This window comes from Chlamydotis macqueenii, chromosome 1, assembly GCF_036417535.1.
Source record: "Chlamydotis macqueenii isolate bChlMac1 chromosome 1, bChlMac1.mat, whole genome shotgun sequence".
NCBI lineage: Eukaryota > Metazoa > Chordata > Aves > Otidiformes > Otididae > Chlamydotis > Chlamydotis macqueenii.
Window position 1 is genome coordinate 131,299,296 of NC_141556.1, and position 23,528 is coordinate 131,322,823.

At 40.6% G+C, this 23,528-nt stretch overlaps 1 protein-coding gene across 5 annotated transcripts in view; it reads left to right on the plus strand.

Moving 5' to 3' along the window:
* The window catches only part of SMPX (small muscle protein X-linked), a 50,835-nt gene extending 28,315 nt beyond the window's left edge, over nt 1-22,520 (plus strand). For 4 of the 5 annotated variants that reach the window (XM_086767181.1, XM_086767172.1, XM_086767198.1 and 1 more), the window contains exon 5: nt 21,413-22,520. The gene's annotated coding sequence lies outside the window, so the exon portion shown is untranslated. Of the gene's footprint in view, nt 1-4,732; nt 5,737-21,412 lie in introns of those variants that run through there. The other variant, XM_086767224.1, reaches the window with a different exon arrangement.
* Nucleotides 22,521-23,528: the final 1,008 nt, after the last annotated feature.

Below are 23,528 nucleotides of genomic sequence, written 5' to 3' on the forward strand. Positions count from 1 at the left end.
TGTAACCGGGGAACCACAGGCATTAGAAATTGTTTGGAGAGTGGGAAAGAGATAGTACTGGCCACTATTAAGGAGATATGAGTGAGAGGAGAGCCATGCTATTTCTCTGTACGCAGGAACTGTCCCGACAGCATTAGGTGTGCCTGGAGCACTCAGACTCTGTAATGACAGGTGTCATCAGGAACCCAAAATAATAAGTAATTCCAGACTCTCTAACCTTACGCAGTTCAAAATGTGTTTAGCACAAAGGTTTTCAAGTGCCTACATCAGAGTAAAAAAGCTAACTGCTTTTGAATACATGGAGTGCAACTTCCTATGTTATTAACAGCTCAGATAGTTTTATCAAATCTACATAAATTGTAACCAATTAAGTTGACAGTATGATCTGAAATATCACGGCTCTGATGTGATAAGCAAATGAATTTTCTTCTAAATTTAGTGCCTCGTCATTTTGTTTTATAGTTTTTATTCATTTCATTTGATAAAAGACTACCTAATTATGCTTTCACAGCCTTGTGCTCAAGAACCAGATAAATTACTGCATCACTGTACTTTATCATCTCTTGCAGAGGTGGCTTGGTATTGCATGAGACTTGTAATCCCTGTCTGAGAGCAGGGCATCTACAAGTTTCATGAACCCTACTCTGTACTTAGGATTAGGCCTGCTTCAGCCCCCGAATTGCTCCTTGTATGCCTTGTTTTGAAAAGCGTAGCTCTTTTTAATGTCGAGGCTACTTCTATTGCACACTTGGTTGCAAATTCCTTCTGAAAATAAATAACACCATATAATGGTGTAGCTCACTGTATATAGATAGAAGATCATGTATAGGTAGAGCTCACCATTACAGTGATCCCAACATCTGTTGCCCAGTTGGCAACACTACTGAGGAAATATTATGCTGCAGATGTTATTGGTTTTTCCTGTTGCTATCTCCTGCCATTTTAACCTCCTATTCCCCTTTGACTTGCAGCAGCAGTCTCAAATACAGTGTATTTCCATGCACTAAGAGAACAAAGGACGCAGCATAAATAAGCGTTTCTTTGGTCGTACTTTATTTTTCACATTTGATTTGCTGCAGGTTGTAGCTAGTTGAAAGGAAACTCAGATGAACTAACCTTTACTTGAACTTGGGAACAAGTATAAGGTCTGTTTTTCTCTCCCTGCATTTAGTGGTTATATTACTATGGCTGTATTTGTTTCTGACCACAAATGCCTGAGCTCCATGTACAGACATGGATTTAATAAAAGCAGAATAAAACCGTCAGACTTGGTGCTCAGAACTTACTCCTCCACTTTGGTAAAGTTGCCAGAACATTGCTTTTAATTTAATAATTCAGTTATTCAACTGATAAAAAAATAAATTGAGTCCTTCAGCTTTTAGATCCCCTGGGTCTTTGTTCCTGTTTGTTGCCTTGGAGCGAACCTCGTCTTAAAATTGCTGTTACTCCTGTGCGGCCTTACAGAGCCTTTCACTGTACAGAAATGTAATCTTGGAGCAAACAATAGCTGCGGCCGCAAATGCTCTTAGGGAACAAGAGGGCGAGGGCCGTGCTCGCCTTGTTTCCCAGCAAATGAACCACAGGAGAAGCAGGCTAACCAGCCCATGTCCGCTGCCGTGTTAGTGCATTTTAACATGATGGTGGTAGCAGCAAGGAGAGAGCAGGACTGGCAAAATTGCTTTTACTGAGGAAACATCAAAGAACAGAAAAACTTCCCCCAAAGCCAAACTGCTGCTACTCTGAGGGAAGGACTTGATGACAATAACTAGATGATGTTATTTGAAGGCTTTGAATGGTGCAACCTTTATATTAAAGATGAAACCAACACAAAGTGTGTACTGAAATGGAAGAAAATATAAATCTGAAGACAGAATCAAATATTTGAGCTGAAATAGGCAGAATACAAGGAGGAAGAAACCTCCAGTTGTTTCTGTGTTTGCAAATCATGCTGTTCTTGAGTGCAGTATTCTTCCCAAAGACTGTCACAGACCAGGACAGAGTATGTCCTCTGCTGTATGCAGCATTTAATTAAGGATCTCAGATGTTTAACTTTTGAATTTCTCAATTTCCTTGGTTTTGTGGTTTTGTATGAAAATAGTTGAATTGATCTGTCTCTTCAGGCTCTGGATAGAAGCTTTTGTTTTGAAAAAAAAAAGTAATCTTTCTTCCTTTTAGTTCTCAAGACAAGAAGAGCGCTCTCTGTGAAGACAAGAGGCATACTTTCAGTTTTCAGTCCATTTTGCTGAAAGTAAAGTGAATTCAGATGGGCATATCTCACATGTACCCTTTTTTTTTTTTTAGTTTAAGCCCTAAATTCAAAAAGTACCAAATTAGGCAATGATGTAGTATTGCAGTCCTTTCCACTCTTTATATGCTTTTCTTATTTTTCTTCTTAAGTTAGGTATGTCTTGGAATAGATTTGCTATTACACGTTCAAACAATTACTTCTGGGGAGAATCAAAGCTGCTTTTTTAAGGAAGAGATAAGCGTTGTCTGTCAAGTTACTTGAGTTTAACACATTAGTAGACGACACCTGAGTCTCTGTTGAGCATGTTGATGCTTCAAAATCTTTGACAAGCCAGTAGAAACCTCAATGAAGATGTTCATGTTCTGCTTCACATGTGTAGAGAGTAAGAGGCTGAACCTGGCCAAACACCACAGCTCAGCTGACAAGGGGTAACCTGGGGCATGTCCAAGTGTGAAGTTTTTTGCAGTTTGGTTAAAATTAAAGAAATCTCTTTCCCTAAGGGAGGATGAGAAGTAGAGCAATTAGCTCCAACTCTTTAAATGCCTTACTTTAATAGACACTATGGAAATGACTGGAGCCTGACTCTCAGAGAAGCTTGTGCTGATTTGAGGCTAAAGACCTCATTCTTGAGCTGAAGATTGACCATCCTTCAGCAAAGGAAAGTCCTTGGGATCTCACTTGTAGTGAGAGTTTTGGCATCTAACCATTTCCATCAAGGCAAGCCTCTGGCGTGAAAATCATGTGCAATGGCATTAGGGTGCCTTGAGGCAATGGAGCGTTCCTTGACATCCCTCACCAGTGGCTGGGATTTTATTAATAGCACAGGCATCAGATACATTTTGGGCAGAATGATGCAGGTAGCCGTTTCTGGTAGCTGTGGAGGATGGCAGAACAATGCATTGCACCGCTGTGTACTCATTTGTCCCAGAGAGGCACTACAAGCTCTGTGCCTCCCAAAGTCTCTCTTTACCATGGAAGTGATCCTCTTGCATGATCTACCAGTGGGTACAACTGCCTGGATTCTGCCTTCTGTTAAACACCTACTGACTGGCTGGCTTCACCATTGAAGAGGGGAGCTGAAGTGCCCCAAACCTGAGGGATAGGCAGACAGGAGTGGAGAATTGATGGTCCAGACCCTATGGCACCACCTCTGCCTTGATTGCCATGTCCCAAGGGCTAGATGAAGGCCAGCATTGTTTTCTGCTGCTAGTGCCAGGCTGCACTAGCATTGCTTGGGGACAAGTCCTCATCCTTCTCAAGATGAAACTGGCTGTGAGGAGACATATGAATTTATGGAGAGAGGAAAGGGAGGTTGAGACCCCTGTCTCAACACATAGTGCCCAGTATCTCTGATCACACAGGTCCATTTAGAAACCTTCTGCCCTGCAAAACTCTGCTCTTCTGGTATCCCAAGAAGATGGCACTGCATACGCTGTTAAGAAACCTTGAGCCACTTCTGCAAGCAGCATTGTGAAGCTTGTGTGGAGAGCTGGTTAGATATAGTTAATAGAAAAAAAATTAAAACAATCAGATTTTCTTCTCTGGGGCTTCAGCAATGTCCTGAGCCAGGAGCCATTTCCCCTCGCAGTATGAACCATCTCCTCCAGATTCGCACCTGAGGACTTTTTTAAAAAACAAGAAGAACAATTTGAAAACATGCAAAGAAGGAATGTGCCAGTGGTTCCTCCTTTCTGCCTGGGCTCAGTGATTATCACACAGACCCAGCCAGGATGCCTGAATAAAGCCACTCAACTCCTTCTTCTACTCAAAAGGATTAAAATCCGCATTTCTTGCCCCACTGGAGGCTGCAGGCTGCCTTGGCAGGGGGAGACTCTTTCTAGACTTTGAGCTAAAGCTAGGCTGCTGTACAGAAAGGAATTAAAATTAATCCGTAGACAACTGAGCCTGATGGCAGCTTAGCACTGTGGAGTTCAGCTGGCACCGGGGAAACCTGCTCCCATGTGCCTTAGCCTGTGGATTGCTGCGTACCTTGTCTAAACGGTGATTTGTGTAACAGCAGTTTCCTCAAGCTGTGCTTTAAAAGAAATCAGGGTAGCTGCTGCTGTGGTTTTGTACAAAGCCTGATGCAATTAGGTAGGTGCTGAGGAGGGATGTCTCTGTGGAAACCCACCGAGCTTCTGGGTGCTGCTCAGGGTTACGTGTCTCAGGTACTCCACTGAGTAAGCTTGTCAAAACTCATATCTGTAGATGGGCGTGAGCACAGTTTGAGGTTACAGTGTAGCTGGGCCTTGATTTTGAGGATCACAGTTTTGGAGTTAAGCACCTATGTCCCACTAGCACCTTAGGCATCTAAATTGCTGGGACTCTTCCCTCAGTACTAAGGCACACAATGCCATCGCCACTCAGTGGGAACTATGCTCCTAAATTGCTTAAGTGCTTCTCAAAATCCCACTCCAAATTTGAATACGCAAATTACATGTTGTTCATTGTTCAGAGTGAATGGGCCTCTGTGTCTTTTTGCAGTCAGATCCAGGACTCATACGGATACAGCTGTGGGAGTGCTCCAACAGAAGCTGCTACATGTAAATTCAGAGAGATGCCTTTCTGCAGATCTGAGCAAAATAAGTCTTTTCCACAGATACTGTAAACTATGTTGGTGGAAATTCAAAACAGGAAAATAATTGGTCTTGGATGCGTGTTTTTTTAGCAGCAGGTGATTCCACTTACCTTTTCCTTCTATTTCTCTGTGGGAAGCATACATTTTTCTTTTTTTTTTTTTTTCTTTTCAGTTTCTTTGGTCAAAAAACTATTTTGTGTTGTTAAACAAGGTGTCATGGGGAAGTTTACTTCTCCCGTATATCTTCCACTCAATCCTAATACCTTGTATCTAAATGCTAGCCTGTCACAGGTTGCAAAATCAAGTATTAACAGTACAGTCTTGTACAGACAACATGCTGTAATGCCTGCATTTGTGTTTTGGGGAAATCTGTTTATTCCAGGAAAAAAAAATAGGCTTACATTTGAAGCTCTAATAAATGACAAAACCCTATAAACACAACATATATATATATACTGGTTACTGGTGTGAAATAACTTCTTGTGTACTGTAGCTGTATGTACAAAATACTAAATGACAATAAGCTTTCCAAAAAAAGAGACAATTACAACACTACCTGCAGTAGCTTTGAAGAAGCAAGATAATGCGAAGAAATAAGCATATCCTGCATGGGCAAGATGTCAGAATACACAGTTTTCTAATACAGTCGGTTACATGTCAAGTTAAATTAGCAGCCTAAGTATGATGTCTTGCCTTTATGCTTATCCATCTCTGAAGAGATCCTCTGGGTTATGTACAAGACAGCTGTCAAATTTCCCAAGCTAATTAAGACCTCTTGCTTTTCCATGGCAAGGAGACCACGAAATCCAGGACAAGAGTGTTTATTATTCAGAAGAGGCTGCAGAGAATGTGGGTTGGGGACAGACTATGTTGGGTTTTGGCAGTTCACATTCATTTTCTTATCACCCTTTCTTTTCCTCCTGTGTGCCGTATTTTTTCAATGTGTTTTGCTTCATATGAAGTGCTAAGCATTTCAGGAAAAGTATTTGCAAAGTGCACAGAGATCTTTCAGTCTCAATTTGAATATTTTTAAAATAAAGCCATAGCCAATTTCGATCTCTTCTGTAACTATATTTGCAAGGATGTGACCGTTGTCCCAGGCCGTCTCTTTTTATTGCACATGCCAAAATTATATTGAAAGAAGACAAGTGGATGAATAGTACTGTGATTAATCACAGTTCAATCGTGCTATGATGTTGTCTGTAGGCATATCAGATGTACACTATATTTATATGTAACAACACTCACTCATACATTATGAATTCTGTTGAGAAGAAGCCATATGACCAGGAGAAAGTAGCATTTTTAGAAATAGTAACTAGCACAGAAAGTCAAATGTGGGCTATTTGCAGTACAGCCTGGGTAAGGTGGCAGAAGAGGCAGAACTGAGGATGAATAAATTGGATATCACTGCCCAAATAGAGGCGGCTGAGATTTCTATTTTCTTGCTCGGAGAGGAGCCCCTTCTTAGCATCTCCAAGATCACAGAGCTTGCTGCCAATGCATTAAAAGCAAAGAAATCAATGTGAGAGAGCTTGGGGATGGGTATTGCTTCAGGAGTGGCAGCCCTTGGTTTGCCCCAGCCCTATCACTCCTGTACTCCCCATCTTTGTTCCTGCAACACAGCTGTACTAGAGCAGCAAGCCACATGGAAATAACCTCCCCTGCCTTGGCACCTCAACAGGGACCACTCAACGATACTTCAGCTGACTGGGATCTCTGGGCACATCTTCTCTTTTAGTTGAAGAACAGTGCAGAGCAGTGCCCTTTGCCTTGCAGAGCTTCAAACTACCTGAGTGCTGGCAAAATCCCTGCAAAAATCCAAAAAGAGCTGAAATGATGACAGAGCTACATCCCATTGCCAAGACATTCGAACAAACCCACGGGCCCGGCAAAGCTCTCACTAGAGTTTAGCTCCGGGCAGCTGCTGAAGTGAAGCGGGGCAGTTCTCTTTGTAACTTTAATTGTGGTTTGGTTCTGGGGTGGGGAGCACAGCGGGCAGCAGAGGAGGGCATGGGAGGAGGGAGAGGCACCATGGCGAGCAAAGATTGCTTGGGTTTTAAGTGCCAAAGTGCCTTTGTCTTTACGGCAAAGGCATCAGGGCATCATCTCCTTCTGTATGAAAAGGATCTGTAGAAGTTACACTGTTGTATTTTCTTCCCTTTCACTGTAATAGCAGAAGCAGGCACTTTGCGCTGCGACCCTTTTGGGTTTCCGTGGCTACCACAGAAATTGTGCTTTTTTACTTCCCTCACCCTCTTCTCAATAATAACATAAAGGAACAGTGTGTCCTGTGGCTCCTTCAGCCATGCAAACTGCTAAAATGCGAAAGACTCTTTTCTGACAGTCATTTCTCTTCTTGTGCTCCCTGGGTTTGTCATTAATAAAGGCTTTTTCCCCCCAAAGCATTAATTTTCAAATGAAATTGTGGTTTTACCATCTCTGCTTATATCATGATTCTAGCATAGAACATCACCCGAAGGGCTGATGCTGAATCTAGTTTCTAGTTCAAAATCTGTGGGGTTTTGGTGGGGTTTTGTGGGGTTTGGGAATTATTTTTTTTTTGTGTAAAAGAGGGGGAAATCATTGTTACAGTGAGATGAATGACAGTCAAAAGATACCTGTAAATATATATGGGGTTTATAGAGAGAGAAAGTTATTGTGACAGTAACTCTTAAGGGAAACTAGAGGGCAGGCTTCTAAAATACTTGAAGCTCTGTAAAGATGCAGCTAGGTACCACGTCAGCTTCCCAAAAAAAAAAATGTTAAGTCCCTAACTCCTAGGGGTTTTGGATGTTTAACCAGCTAAATGCTTTCAAAATACTATCCTGAGATGGCTTGGGAAGCCTATTGCATAAAAATAATAGTTATTGCTATGTATCAGCAGCCAAGCAACTTCTATTGTAAGTCTGCTAATTATTATACCCAATATAACTGAGCCGCTATTTCCTTATCCCTCCCTTCCTCTCAAGGTTGCTGTGTCATGAATTGTGTCCCATTGTATACCAGGAATCACTTTGGACTGGATAGGGGTTTTTTAATTATTATTACATACGCGAGTATTGCTTAGCATCTGCATGGGGCTTGGCTTCTGATCAGTTCATTGCGGGATGTTTACAAGGACCCTTGCAGTGGCAGAGAAAAATTGAGAGAAGCAAACTGTCATGGTCAAATTGGCGAAGAAGAAGTGAAATTAATAGAAAATGTTTTTTTTTTTTAACTTCTCATGGTCCAGTCTTCGAATCTGGGGGAGATGGGGCATACAGTATAATTTTTAGGGCTTGGAGTTGTCAAAATTAATCTTGAAGGACAGCATTAAAGTGTTTGGCATCACACACCTGAATGAAGATGCAGATCAAGGCAGCAGGAGACTCAGATGAGGCAGAGGCTGTGGAACCAGTTTGGACATACTCATTTTATGTTATACTGCAGAGCTGGCCCCTGCCCTCAGCTGGACCACAAAGATGCAGGAATAGCTGGGGTTAAACCGTACTATTTAGGGTTTAAAAATGCTGAATATTTCTCCCCTGATTAGAGAAACTAGCTTTGTTCAGCAACTTCTGGACAGTAGGAGTGTTGAGCAGGAATTAGCGTTTCCAAGTCTGGCAGACATGAAGTTGTCGGCCCTTGGAAGCCCCCATCAAGGAGGTGGACCAGCCTCTTGGCAGACCGATGAGGAGCCAGCATGGGGGCTGATAAGAAACTGTCCAGATCAGTCATGCTCAATGTTCCATGTTGCATCTGGAGAATTACTGAATGCAAGATATTTCCATAAGAAGTTATACTTTCAAAGCATAAAACTTTCCCAGTGGAGAAATGTTCCATCAGAAAATGTTGGACCAGTATGACTCTTGGCATATGCTAAGGTACAAAAGCTCATTGCATTTTAAATAAACTTCAGCAGCCTCAGTCCACGCCAACTCTCAAACAACAAATCAAGCAAACGCGACTTTTTCTCCCATAATTATCCAACCTAATAATTCTCTTGTCATTTTCCCCTTTTGCTTCACTGAAGGAAGAAAGGTTGTGTTTGCAGTACACCAAGACGCTGTTTATTTCTAGTTTCACTGCCCTGGAATTTAAAATTCATAAACAGTCATGATATAACTATATATAGCTTTAATCCCAAATTATGTATGTACAAACAACACCAAAATTCAATTACCTTCAGGACACACATGGTCAGACTTGATTTTATAAAACATTTTTTTGACATAGTCCTTTCTAAAACCAGCATGAAATGCACATTTTCTTTAGGGACAAATGAAAGACCAAGTTTGCCTTGCCAAGGTTTGAACACATGGCTTTTAAAAGTCTAACAAATTAACACCTAATGCTTAGACCTTTCCCCTCAAACATTAAAGTTGCATGAGAGATGGAGAGCATTTGCACTGAAAAATGAATGGCAGAACTAGCATCCTGGAGGATATGTGCATTCTGAAGAATAATGAAATAAAAATGTTCAGACAATGTTGAAGAGAGGTAGGAACTGAAAAATCAGGCAATAAGGGGGGGAGTGTTTATGTGTTCATCGGTGCAGATGAATTAACTGTACAGCCTGCGTTATGTAGTGTTACCTGAAAACTATGATTTATAAAAGTTTTCTCCTGACCATCTCGTATCTGCAATATTATGTATGGTTACAAAACTAATACAGTAATTTTGATTCACCTTTTGTACATACCAGTATGTCTCTGATGTAACTTATCTCACTTTAAGTATAACGGAAAGAAAATTTGGTACCTATGTCTTAACTTTTGGATATGAATAAGCACTATTTGGCTACGTGTTCAGTCTTAACTGATTAACTAATACTTGCGTATCAGTTAATAATTTATCAATGATATAATTTTGATATGTGCTTTTTGTCATTTAGTTCCTCAACTTTTTCTGAAAATGAAAAAAAAAATCAACTCCAAAAATGTCGGTAGGCAACAAAGAGCCATGGCACATTAGAAATGCCATTAGTGAGGGCATGTACTTGTGGGCTCCATAGGAGTCAGCAGCATGGCAGGTATTTCACTTTCCGCAGCCTTTGCCCCTGCAACTCTACTTTCTCCCGTGAAATAAAAATTCAGAGTCTCTTGCTTACAATTTTTAGTGTAAAAATTACAAATAATTTTTTTTTAACCCTTCTCAGTATATGAAAAACATGCGGATACCAAGCAGTGTTGATTAGAACTGGGCATGCACCTCTGGAAAAAATGCCAGCTTATCAGGAGTAATAAGTGGCAGCCAGCATGACAATGACAAAAAACATGAGCATTCGGGTGTGAAATCAGAGAACCTTTCCAGCAGCAGCATTTTGCTCTGTGAGATGTTGCATTTAGATTTGTGAGAAAGTTTCCTACATAATTTAGAGTAAAGCTTTAATATTTGATTGAAGATCTAGCACCAAATGAAGTGCCAGCATAAAGGAAGTCTGAGGCTAATGCCTTCCTCCAGAATCTCTTTCGTGTAGTAAAACAACTTAATTGAGAGTCATTGTTCATCATTTAATTATGTAGCACAGTTACGCATTTTAGGTTCATATGGCATGAAGCAGCATGATCTTGAGGGTGATAGCCCACTCCTACAAAGGCTTTTACTGCACTGTTTGAGGGACTACAATAAGACTGCTGAAAGGATGCAACTGGAGGGGTCTTTACCTTACCATAAAAAAATCAGTAAAAATCCAATTTCTCCAAATTTCAGCCTCCCCAAATCAACTGTTTTTCTAGAAAAACAAAACTGGATTGCCTGAATTTTCACAGAAAAGCACAAAACATCTGGGGTTTTTCAATTTCCTGAGAAAGAATCAAAATTTTTAAACTGAAGCAGACACTTTTTGCAAGAAGCTTTGTTTTGTTAGATTTTGAGCTTCCTGTCCTCCCTAAATAACAAATAACATTTCTGAGTACTGCCAGCACCTGTTGTTCAACAGCTTCAAACTGTTGATGCTAAGAGTCTGGTGCAGACACAGGCCATTAAGATGATTGTTACAAAATTTTATAGTCCAAGTTACTGACTGAGGGTTTACAAGGCTGCAGGATGCCACACCAAACATCCTCCTTCGCCTCTGGGCACAGTTCCTGGGGGTGACTGGCTCATGCAGCTGCCTGTGGGTCGCTCTGAGCCGAGTGCCTGGCTGAGGCACGTGCGAGGCTGGTGGGGTGAAGCTTCCGCTGGAGTGAGTGGGACTGCCATGAGAGCAGGCAGGAAGGTTTTGAGAAGTGCAAAATGCCTTTGGTTGCCCAGCTTGTGCTGCCCTACGTGGGATGTGAGAGGGTGTGACTTTTTGGAGCTGTCATGCTTGTGATGGGTTAGCTCATAATCCAACCCAAAGGCTGTGGCCCCCACGCTCAGAAGTGAAACAATCCAGAAATTCTGGTTTTTAGCTTTATAATAATTTGACCATATTTTATCCAGGTTACACAGCACAACACCAGTCATTGTGTTCTTACCTCTTGTACTTTAGCTGCAGACACCTGTGAGGCATTTCACCCCCAGTTATCTCTGTGGTGGGCTACCAAGTGCTGACTGTAGGTAGTCTCTGCGACAAGAGCACTAACTGCCATATACATTTTCTCCTAGCTGGAAACTTTGCTTTCAGAGACACATCCTTGTGGAGAAACCTCAATCATGCAATTAATTCTCAGCAGGTGCATTTCATATGGCATCAATGATTACCTCCTTACAGAGCCTTCATCATTCTCAGTACAACAAAGATGTCCCATTGTTTCAAATGTCACAGGTTTGTTTTTTTTTTTACTTCTAGTGGTTGATTTTTATTGCTGCTTTTTTTCTGTACTGAACATTTTATCAATCATTATTTTATTTCTAATAGCGCTTAGTCTGGCCCCTTCTTTATATATCTTTGTCCTGTAGGCATCACAATTACCAGTCTGGGTGGTTTTTTCATAAGGGGCCCTAGCAACATCTTTTCATTTTCAGTGCACCATCACTAAGGTGCATTTCTACCGGCTATTTTTTGCCCTGGGCCTGCAAGCTGCTAAGTGGTTTTGGTTATCGTTGGAAAAATCAATAGGATTTGTAGCACCTCGAAAGAGGTAATAAGCACTTTGCAGGATCAGATCTCAGGCCTTGGCTTCCTTGCTGATGAATTTGCTACATCAATGATTCCTGAAGTTTCACCCTCTCTGTTAGCTTTTGCCTTGAGAATCTGAGTTGCTATTATGGGGAATGAAAATGAAATAAAACTAAACTGTCCTGGATATCCCTTTCCAATCTCTGTGCCATGTTTTTTTTTTTTAAATGCTTAAGCGTTTTGAGTCGTGTGGCTTCAATAACTGACTATTTGGGCATACTTGCCAATATGATCAGGATGATACCTTAAAAAGAGGACCAAGCCCTTGAGTGGTGCCTACACTGAGAATCCAAACGCTTTTCAAAGCAGAGGTGGTACAGGTGAATGAGAATAGCTTAACATGAACTCAGTGAACAATTTTACCCCCATATTGATTAATATGCACACACCTGCATGAACTTAGCAGGACTTAGTAAAGTGCCACAGGAAAAACTTTTTTTTCATAGAATCATAGAATTGTTAGGGTTGGAAGGGACCTTTAAAGGTCATCTAGTCCAACCCCCCTGCAAGGAGCAGGGACATCTCCAACTAGATCAGGTTTCTCAGAGCCTCATCCAGCCTGGCCTTGAACGTTTCCAGGGATGGGGCATCAACCACCTCTCTGGGCAACCTGTTCCAGTGTTCCACCACCCTCTTCAGAAGGCAGTAATTTCAAAGGTAGTAAGCACCACAGCATAGTTCTCAGTAACAGAGGTAGAAGGAGCCACTGCAGCTCCACATCAACAACTTTAATCACAACATTTGGTATATACTGCTCTGTCTTGGCTTCCCATTGCGAATCACAAATGACCTCATACGCTCCCAAAGCAATTGAAGATGGGCCTATGAAACCTTTTTATAGGGACGACACTTTAGGTTATGAGAAGTCGGAAGGAAAACATTAATAAAAAGATGAAAATTGAAATGAAAACTTGAATTTAATATGAGGTAAACATATATTACAGCCACTGTGCTTTAAGACATGTAAACTGTGAAGAGAAAATGATAAGAGTAGCTTCAGAAAAAGTCACAGCAGCAGTAGCAATACCAATAACAGAATGTATATCAGAGTTTGTATTGTTTTTTTGCAATACCGCTTTGAAGTATTACGAGTCCTTAAAAATTCAATCTCTTAATGAACTGTTCAGATATTATAACCTTCAAGATAGGCTTTTCCAGCTTTAAGAAACTGTTGATTTTTATCCCTATAAACAACATATTTATACCAACTTCTGTAATGAATCCATAAGCTAAAAAAAAAAGTGCTCATTTTGGTGCTACTTCATCTAAATGACAGCTAGCAGCCCATCACATATTGTTTTAGGCAACTTTCTGATCTCAGCCAAGAGATGCCCAAACAAAAGGAAAAAAAAATTACTAATAAGACTGAGGAGATAGAAAAGTTCAGAACACATTTCCATGCTCTAGAGAGTGTAATGTTTGTAACAAGTTACAAATCCTAAACCTTTGGAGTTAGTACTAGTCAGGAAGTAGAGGCGTTTGTTATGGGAAGAAGTTATTTCTTTTTCATTGGAAATGCTGAAATCTGGTGGGGGTTGCAACATCTTGAACTCTCAGGAACCACATATGATAGCATTTGGGTTATCTACATCTGGGTTCCACTTACCAAGAAAAATGAAAGACAGTATAACTCATGTCAAGTATCATGGCTTTATGAACATTAGGTCTTTTCAGAGAACAAAAATGTAGAATTGATGTTCTTTATGAAATTTTGAAAAAAGACTGATTGATAAAGAAAATGCGAGGTTTTTCTTCTCAAGAGAAAGAAATTCTCGGGAGAAATAATTTAGAAAAAAAGAGAAATATTTCAGTATGATATTTACTGAGTATTTCAGCAGCCTTTACTCTTGGGAGCTCTCCTGGGAGGTGATGGCAAACTGAGGACTTGCCAGGTGTGTGGTGCCTGCCCCAAAGCTTCCCACTCTGAACATGGAGCCCAGGACCTCTAAGGACTCCAGCTCCATCTAAGGTTTGTAAGGCTGCCTGACCCCTTACTGCAAATCCACAGCTAGAAGCTTGGAGATACCAGACCCCAGGGTCAGTCCAAAATTTCTAGGGCTTTCAAAGCCTCTCCTTAGAAGTCAGAACCCTGAAGTACCTAGACAGATGGAGAACTCCCACAGGTTCCCAACTGTTTGACTGTAGAACATTGCTTGGACACCCTCTAAGAGCTGCCACCTCTGCTTGGCTCTCTGGTCCGTGGCAGTGAAGGATGTTTGAGGGAAGGAAAAAAGTCTACCTTGAGAAAAACTTCAAGATGTTATACCCTGAGTGAGCCAACTGCACTGTTGTCTTCTCAAGATGAGAAGATAACTGCAGCTGCTGAGTCAGTGAAGAAGAAGTCTTTACAATGGAATTTTTCCTTTTGCATAACAACTGTCCTAGAGACCAGCTGATCCATCCAAATCATTGGATTTTACTGTTGTTACATGGTTAATCCAATGGCAACTAATGGGAAATACTGGGTCCTTCAGGGAACTGATAGACTTCTGTGCTTACACAATTCTTAGTCATTTGCTTTAGAAAGTTAAAAAAAAAAAAGTCTGATATATAGAATAGAAAGAAGCTAAGCTGCTGCATCCACTGGCTTCAATCAGGATTCCGTGCAAAACCTCACCATGAATAATATTCACATGTATGATTTGTTGGTGCCCTCTCTTGTTCCCGCTTTTTAACTCCCTGGGAACCACTTGCATAAATCAGCTGCTGTGCCCCAAGTAGTTGCAATCTCCAAATAACTAGGGGACCAACCTAGCAACCATGCACAGTTTAATGCTACTGCACTGAGCCAAAAATCCTCCAAAGAGCTTCGGGCACATGCTGGTATCTAATCTGGTTTTTTACCGCTTAAACTCTTATGGCAGCAATTAGGTCAGTGCAACTCCATTCTTTTTAATTGCATTATACCAGCTAAGTCCCCAATGTATAACTTTCAAAAATGCCACAGATTTGTTTGTTATTTGTCAGGAAAGAAATCTGCTGCCATGTCATATTGATCTGAAAGACCTCCATTCGATAGCTGTCACTTCAGAGCCACTGGGCTAAATTGTGTCTCTTTTGCAAGTTCCTTTGCTGACAAAGCTTTGTGTCAGTGTAGGTAACAAGAAATTTTGACAACAGTATAACACGAGGAATGTTTTCACTTGATTGTTTTTTTTTGTCTTAAATGAAAAAGTCTGTTGTGGTTGATTAGACACGCTGTTCCACAGTACTTTGCTGCAGATCCCTTGTGCACGCACTGCCGAACCACAAACAGTGGAAAGGGTCAAAGCTATCCTTGATTCCCCATGTCATACTTTTGGAAGACACATGTAAATTAATTTGAGGAACAACATATGTATGAGAAAGTGAGCATATGGCTTTCAATAATTTCTTCATGGTGAAGATGGGCAAAGTTAATTATCAAAAAGATTATTTTTGTATTTTAGTGGAAAAGACTTTCTTTTTATCTAACGTTCTTTATCAGACAAATTTAAAGAATAAAAGTTATGACTCTTTTTTGTTTTGAAATTTTGTGTGTATGTGTATGCGCAACCTGAATCACCATTTTTAGCTCCTTCCTCACATATTTCGACTGACTGTAGGTGAAGTGCAAAAAATATGAGATATTATTTAATCTTCCCATTATTTCACAGAATCACAGAATGATTGATGTTGGAAGGGACCTCTGGAGGTCATCTGGTCCAACCTCTCTGCTCAAAAAGGGCTACCTAGCGCAGGCTGTCCAGAACCATGCCCAGAAAATATAAATGAGAGCAAATATATTTTAAAAGATATATGAGAGATGCTCAGACGTAAAAAAGTCACTGTTATCATCCTGACAGAAATGTAACAAATGTGTTGAAATAACTTGCAAAAAGCATGCAAGAAATTGTATTTTAATTTAAAGTAGGCTTTTTCATTTAGTCAATCAGCTACCACTGGGAGAGAGTCAAAGGATGATCTCCCCTTTGCCACTGAAATCCTCTCTGATTTCTCATCGTAGTATTAATATGTTAACCTGGAGCGGATTTGACTTCCTACTGCTTCTTCCACCATCTGTATGGACAGTGATTCCAGTTAAGATATAAATGTTAAAGAACTTGGACAGGAGAAGATGATCTTAGCAGGTGATGCTCACTGAAGGGAAGTGAGGGCAGACAAATTAAAGCAGATCCCTTGGCACTTTAGATTGCAGTCTCAGGAAGAACAAGGCTTTTACCAGATATGCAGGAGAATTATGGAGTCAAAGGAGATAGTCCAGCTTTATTTCACATTCTCAATTCACTAAAGCAATTTCCTCGCATTTATCTTTTTCCCAAGATTTTCCTCATAAAGATCAGTGTGTTTGTAATTCTAGGCTAGTTTTGCTGCAGACAAACAAAAGTTCATGAACTCTGTCCCCTTCTTACCTTACTGAAACTGATACCCTTTTCATTCCCAGGATGCTTTTTGCTAGGAATGCCCAGATGTCATTTAGAAGTTGTGGGAACAAAACTCTTTCCTGGGTCTCCTAACTCCATAGGAAGTCATTACCTTCATTTCCCACTTGTACTTTTGCAGAGGCTTTTTTTTTACCATTTTAATAAAATTTTTCTGATCGGTGCAAAATTTTGTGCAAGCAGCTATGCCTGTTGTCCATGTGCAATGCCCACGGTGTGTAATGAATGTTTTCAGTTGATTATAATCTTCAGAGCTTGCATGATTTAAATCACGCTTCACAGCTCGGTTAAACGGTATTGTAAAGAAAAGACCCAGTTCTCCAACTGTAACCCTTGCTGTCCTCTCCCAAGTAGAGGGCTTCTTGTTGCCTTTTCTTAAATGTTGCATGTATGACTGTGATAGTGGTGAGTAAGAGATCTATAAATGGGTTCTGGTGAGGAGTAAACATCATGTGGTCATTCACTTTGGAAGCTTGTCGAGTGGGAGGCATTTACTGAACCTTGGTGCGCTTGCTATAATCGCTGACTTTCTGTGAAGTTCTAATGGAATATGTCTGTTTTCTCCTTTGTAAAGTTACTTCTTACAAAACAGGCTGCCTTAACAGAATCTTGGAGTTAAATATATAAGGCTGGAAACTGTAAACAAACTTTATTTAGCCCTCAGGTGATTTATGCACGGTCTTTAATTATACAATATTAGCAGATCTGGAGATACAGTCAATTCTGGTTTCATTTAATGTTTCATCCTATTTCAGCTAACATGTTGTATAAGAACAGAATATAGCAACAGTTTGAATGATGACTGCTGTTTTTTTTTAGAGTAAATCTTTTATCTGCTTGCTGTTAGCCAGTTTGGGCATATTTTCAGGGAATGAAAGGGAGATGCAACATTGACAACTGTAATTTTGAAGAAAAAAAATGAGGTTTCACAATTCAGTAATTTATTTAGACTTATTTTTGAAATAGCATCTGTATTGAATAGCACGAAAATTAAATTATTTTTAACATTAAAATAGCCATTGCTTTTTCCTGTGGTTAGAAAGCTCAAGGACTCTGTCTTTTTTGCTCCAGAAGCTGACACTGGCATCTCGCTGACTGCAATCACAGCCCTGCAGATTCTTAAACAGGGAACGAAGGAAGTCTTGAGGGCTGAAAAAACCCCTAATTCCAGGATTCAAAAAAAGCTCCTAAGCATGTGCTTATGTCCATTCTGAATTAGGACAACATTTAAGCATTTGCTGTCAAGTACATCCTTTTCTGTTTTCTTTAAAATGGCAGTGTTGTTCAATAGAATGAGGTTGATTGGAGTGACAAGAGAGGCGCTGGTAGATAAGCTGCAGCAGCTGAAAGAATAACCAGGGAACATAACTGTGAGGATTATTAACGTACCATAAGCAACCTATTTTTGAGTTTACAGACTCCCATTGATCTCTGGAGGAGTTTGAACTCTAAAAATAACATGCATTTGGGAGCTGGGAGAGAGAGAATTGGAGCCGGCCAGAGGGAGGTCTGAGTGGATTGTGGCATCATGGGGAGATAATAGAGGGTCTGCTGACTGCAAAGGGGGTTCAGGTAGCAATTATAAGCAACCAGAGAGCAGAGAGTACACCTGAGAGAAAGATAATATTAGGAGGTGTTAAAATAGCACTGCTTGCGAGCAGTGTGCTTTACACAAAATTTGAGAACAGTGGGCTTAATTTTTCTCGGCACCTGAGCACTGAAACAAGGCTCATCATCATGACAATTTGGTTGCTCCTGCATTTAGGTGGCAAGTGACAAGATTCTTGGTGCTGTAGGTTTGGGTTTTTTTTTCCCCTTCCTGTTAATTAAATAGTTCTCCAGGTATATGCCCTTCTAGCAGACTGAGTTTCCTTTGACTAGAGTTGCTATGGCTCAGTTGTGCCTGGGAGAACTGGAGACAGCAGACCTTTTGGTGGGTCTACTGTCTAGTGAGAGACCTGTGCCATGGGAGGAGGGAGAAGAGAGGTGCTTGCTCAGATGGATGGGATATGATGCCAGCTGGGACCTTTCAGCCCTGAGGTCATAAAGGCATTAAGTGATATTAATATAGATTGTAGTGGGAGCTGGTTTTCAAAGATCTGATATCTATGAGGAAATGAAGGAAGGACAAAGGAGTATTTGAAGAAATGGAGCATATGGCTAAAAGTAATCCCAGCAGCCAGATTACTTGGATTATTAGCAACACAGTAGTATGGTATATAACACCTTGTTTTAGTTTGTAAACTCACTGACAATTCCACAGCAAAGCAGGGGGAAGGAGGGACCTTGCACCTGGCTCGTGAATCCACCCTGGCCCTCATGAGTGGAGGACAGCTTTCCTTGAGACTAACAAAGTTTCTTCCCAGACATAGACTGGCGGAAGCTTGAGAGCACCTCTGGGGATGGTCCAGTCCAACCTTCTGCTCAGGACAGAGTCATTGCTCAGGGTCATGTCCAGTCAGGTTTTTAGTATCTCCAAGGATTATATCTCCATAGCCTCTCTGGACAGCCTGTTCCAGTCTTTGACTGCCCTGACAGTAAAAGAAGTTTTGTTTCCCACTTACATGAAATTCTCTGTATTTCAATTTGTGTCTGTTGCCTCCTGTCCTGTCACTGGGCACCACTGGGGAAAGTATGGCTCCATCGTCTTTGTACCCTTATCACCAAGATCCCTGGGGACTTGGTGTGTGCAACACAGGACAGCTGGTATTAGGAGCTCAGGGAATAAGGAAAGGCTAAAACTACTTATGTGGGGGAAGATGAGCATGGAGGTCCCTGCAAGGCAGATGTCTCCTCCAAGATGACACCTGCAGGAAACACAGCCTTACCATCTAAGATGCTGAATCTGCTAGAAAGGTATAAAAAATACCATGTAATCCTAAAAACTGGAATACTAATTTACAGCTGTCCTTCACGCCACAAACCTGCCCATAATGCATTTGGAGCCAGAACCTGATCTTGACCTCTTTCAGCAGAAGGATCAGAAAACACTTGTGACACTGAGGACCACATTACGCTCGGGTGTGCCTGCTGCGCTCTGCACACACTCTCTTCTGATCCTGGGCTTGAGCATTTGGGTTTAATTACAGCCAGCAATGTTTTATCCGCCCACCACCAGAAAGCAGTCACCTTATGATATTCAGGAACTGGCACAGAACAGTTTGAAAGAGAAAGGAGAATACTTGACTGAAACACAAGGAGAGCGTGGGTAGGCAGGCGGTAATTATATAGGACAGGATTACACGTGCCTGTGTGTCCTGGGGAGCCATCAAATGCAGCCTTAAAGTTGGATTTTTTTTTTTTGAGAACAGAAAGATAAGTACCTAAAATTACCTGACTGGAAGGAAATTTCAGCTGAAACAAAATAGCACATGGCCCTACTGAATCAGGTGATGAGACAGTTACGTCGTTTGATTGCTAATGGCCACAAAGTGCATTAGTAGCACTACATGTGGTTTTATGACCTCTTTCCTGTGGACAATGACACCCCCTCACTTTTTTTTTCAAGTCAAGTTAATTAACTCTTGACTTCTTTATTCGAAAGTCACCAGCCCTTTCAGGCAGTTAGTGTAAGCCATGCAGGGTTTCTCTTAGTAGCACCTCTTTTCTCCAGGGAAGTTTTTCTTCTCAAAGCAAGGCAATTCCAGCCTTTAGAATGTCCCTCCAAAATTTATTCGGATGTGTACAGCCTACACACGTTCAGGAGCACAGCAAAACCTCACTTTATGTAATACAGTCATGAAACATAGAAGGTTGTCATTTTTTTTCCTCTGTCCTGTGGCTTTTTCTCTGCTTTCTGAACATATGTTAAAGGTTCATGAGTTCTATAAAATTTACCAAAAATAGAGATATTCCTCCTCCCCAAATACTTACATCTTAGGTGATTAAATGTATATGCTGAGAAAGTTAATGTCTTGAACTTTTCAAAGTTAATTGCAAAACCTATTTTTCTCAGTATTGAGCTGTCTGGAACCATGGATATCAACAGCAACCACTGATATCTCTTAACTTCAAAGAGAACAGGAATAGACCCTATGCTGGGCTTCAAATTAGCTGCGGCTGTGGAGGAAAGAGTCACTGTAGACAGGTCAATGGAAATTGCTCGTCATTCCCCAGGCAGCCGCTAAACACCCCCCCACCTTGCGTTACATAAGTAAATAAGTTAACTCCCATGGGATTTATACAAATAGCACAGAAAATGGTGTGCTACCATGTCTAGAATACTGTCTTCAGTGCTGGTCAGTCATGAATATTAAAGCAGAAATAGGGGAGGAGTGGAGTTGTGACAAAAATAATTACAGGAACAGATATACTTCCAGAAGGAGAGGGGCTTAAAATCCATGAGACTGTTCAGTTTGGACAGGAGACAACGAAGGAGACTCACTACCAATAAGGGCTCTGATAGGCAGAACAGAGAAAGCAAGAGAAGAGGATAATCAAAGCAGCTGAAAAAAAATATTAAAAAATAATATAGATACGTATACAAGTACAGTATACCAATAAATAGTATTAATTGTTAAAATTAAATACTGTCTTGATTTTTACCCAGCTGATGCACCCCTACTACCTGCAGCACGGCCATGCTGCTGTGCCGTGTGGTTGGATTTGCCGCCCGTGCCTGCTGAAGCAGTGCTGGGGCTTTCCGGGGGATTAGTCCCAAGGTCTGTGTAGGGTTGGACCCTGCTTGCCCGAGGGCAGGGGCAACCCAGGAGCCCCCGGGCCCTGACGGGCAGCTGGCAGCAGCTGGGCAGTGGGATGGGGCAGGGGTACTGTAGTGTGCCCCTGTACTGAGGGCAAAACTCAAGGCTTTGAAGGCCTGAGCTCTGAACAGAGTCATGAAGTTTCATCAGAGAGACGTTTGGAGAGTGGGTGAAAAACCTGAATCAAAAAGATTTGTTTCGCACCCACTCTGTATTCCCCGGGCTTGGCTGTAAACAAGTACACTCATATAAAGCAAAATTGCAGGTGCGGGGAACATACTCCCCCTCACAACTTACAGGTGCTTGTCTGCATGCTCTCAAAATACCTGTGAGTGCACCAACAACTGATTAATTTCTGATCTTGTGTTTGTCACACAGGTCTGACAAGAGAAACTGAATGGATTCCAGTGAATGGAGATAATTTGAAATATTTTATATATTTGTATGAAGACTGTGAACTTCCTAACTGTGTAATACCCCATAGGAAGCATCTTCTTTGTACATTTATATCAACACTTCCTTGTTCATTTTGTTTAACATAGGAGAGTAACTGCTGAAATAGAACAGAACATGGCAACTAGCAATGAATGTGTATATATTCGGGAATAATTTTGACCTGAGAATGGGGAATAGTGTAATTTGAAGTTTGAGCAAAAGTAGAATAAATACTTTTTTTAAAAAGTATTTAAAAAAATAATTATTTGCATTTAATTTGGTTTCTTTCCTTTTGAAAAAAAATCAGTATGAACAGAAGAGTTTTAAAATTATTTGATATAATGCAGAATAAGTGAGGAATGTAACGTGTAATTTCCTGTTGTGTATTCCTGGTTATAGGACAGGAATCATGTATCATGTGTAATAAAGGAAATTAAAATATTTAAAGGGATGGTCTTTCTGATCAGTTTAGATAAATTCTTCTTTTGTTGTAGAGACAAAGTATTTATTTTCCTTGAAATATCTAAAATGCACTGGTGTTCTGATATTTATACATCACCTTTACTTTATACAATGAAAATACAAGATGTGAGCTAGTGGATAGAAAACTTGCAACCTTTACTCAAATAAACAGGTCAACCAGCCTTGATGGCGCACACACCTGCGTATAGGTCGAAGGATCATGGTCTTCAAAAGCCTAAATAAAAAGGTGACACTGAAATACTGATGCTGAGCAAAAATCACATAGGATCACAACAACGCTTACATACCATGATTAATCCCTGACACTTGTTTTATAAGGGCTGTACATAAATAAAGACTGTTTGATGCATAGTGTATTTTTGGAAATGAGATCTTATTGTTAGAGAAAATTAATACAGTGTCTCCTTGATCTCTCTTGTGTTGTGTACAGTGAAGGGATAAGAGGAGCTGTTTTGTCGTAATATTCTTCTACCATTGATTGAAAACTGTTCTACATGCTCTGAAACTCTCTGCCTGGCTCTTATTTATTCAATTACAATAAAGATAATTTTTCTAGTTAGAAAACAGATTTCAAGTTGAATATTATTAACAATGACATCCATTTAATTCTTGTTTGATACATCAAACAATTGAAAAGCTAACTGGCAATATTTTGTGTTTTAAGTTATTACATATATTTGCATGGCTTTGTACAGGAAATTAGAAAGGAGCTCTGTTTTCTGCAGCTCAATTAAAAGGACATTCTTGTATTTTTTTACTTTCAATATGCAATATCAACATTGCTTACTATCCTGCTTCATCTTTATACGCTCATGGCTTATTTCCCTTAATGCATTCCTTAGAGGTGAACATCCCCAAAAGATGGGTTGGAATGAAAGTGTCAAGAGGCAGAATGCATCAGAAGCACCTTTCATTTACATACCGATGAGATTAATGTGTCTGTTCAATCGAAAATGAACAATTCTCCCCTGCACTGCGTTATCAGTCGCTGATATTGGACTGCATTGTTCCTGCCAATATGGGAGTGATAAATAGAGGAGAAAACACAATCCCCTGAGCCAAAAGCACGTTGAAGGCGAGATGAGTCAGGGCCCCAGCTTTTATTACTCTTTACCCCCTTTAAAAATACTAATTTTGGAGAACTGTGGAAAGGTAAAGCCACATTTTTTTCCCCTCCTTTCACAGTTAGGAAACTTCATAGTGGAAATTTCAGGGGATGGGGAGAGCTAGGACCACATCCCAGTCATCATGTCTGAATGTGTAAGGGAAAGAAAAAAAAAACCGTCCCTGACACAGACATGTGCTTCTTTTGCCAAATTTCAACTCCTTGCTACAAGGTGGAAGGGTACCACCAGTCACTACTGAAACACCTTAATGGTGGGGAGGGGCTAAGTAGAAGCAAATAATATTTTTTTTCTTAGCTTTATTTTTGTTTTAAATGAAATTTGAAAATATATATAATTTTAAACCATCTCAAAGCTGACAGCTATGGGACGTGGGGATCAGTGAGGACTCCAAGCTAAGTCTTAGCACTACAAGGAATCTTTATTAAGCATAAAATCAGCAACTAAATACT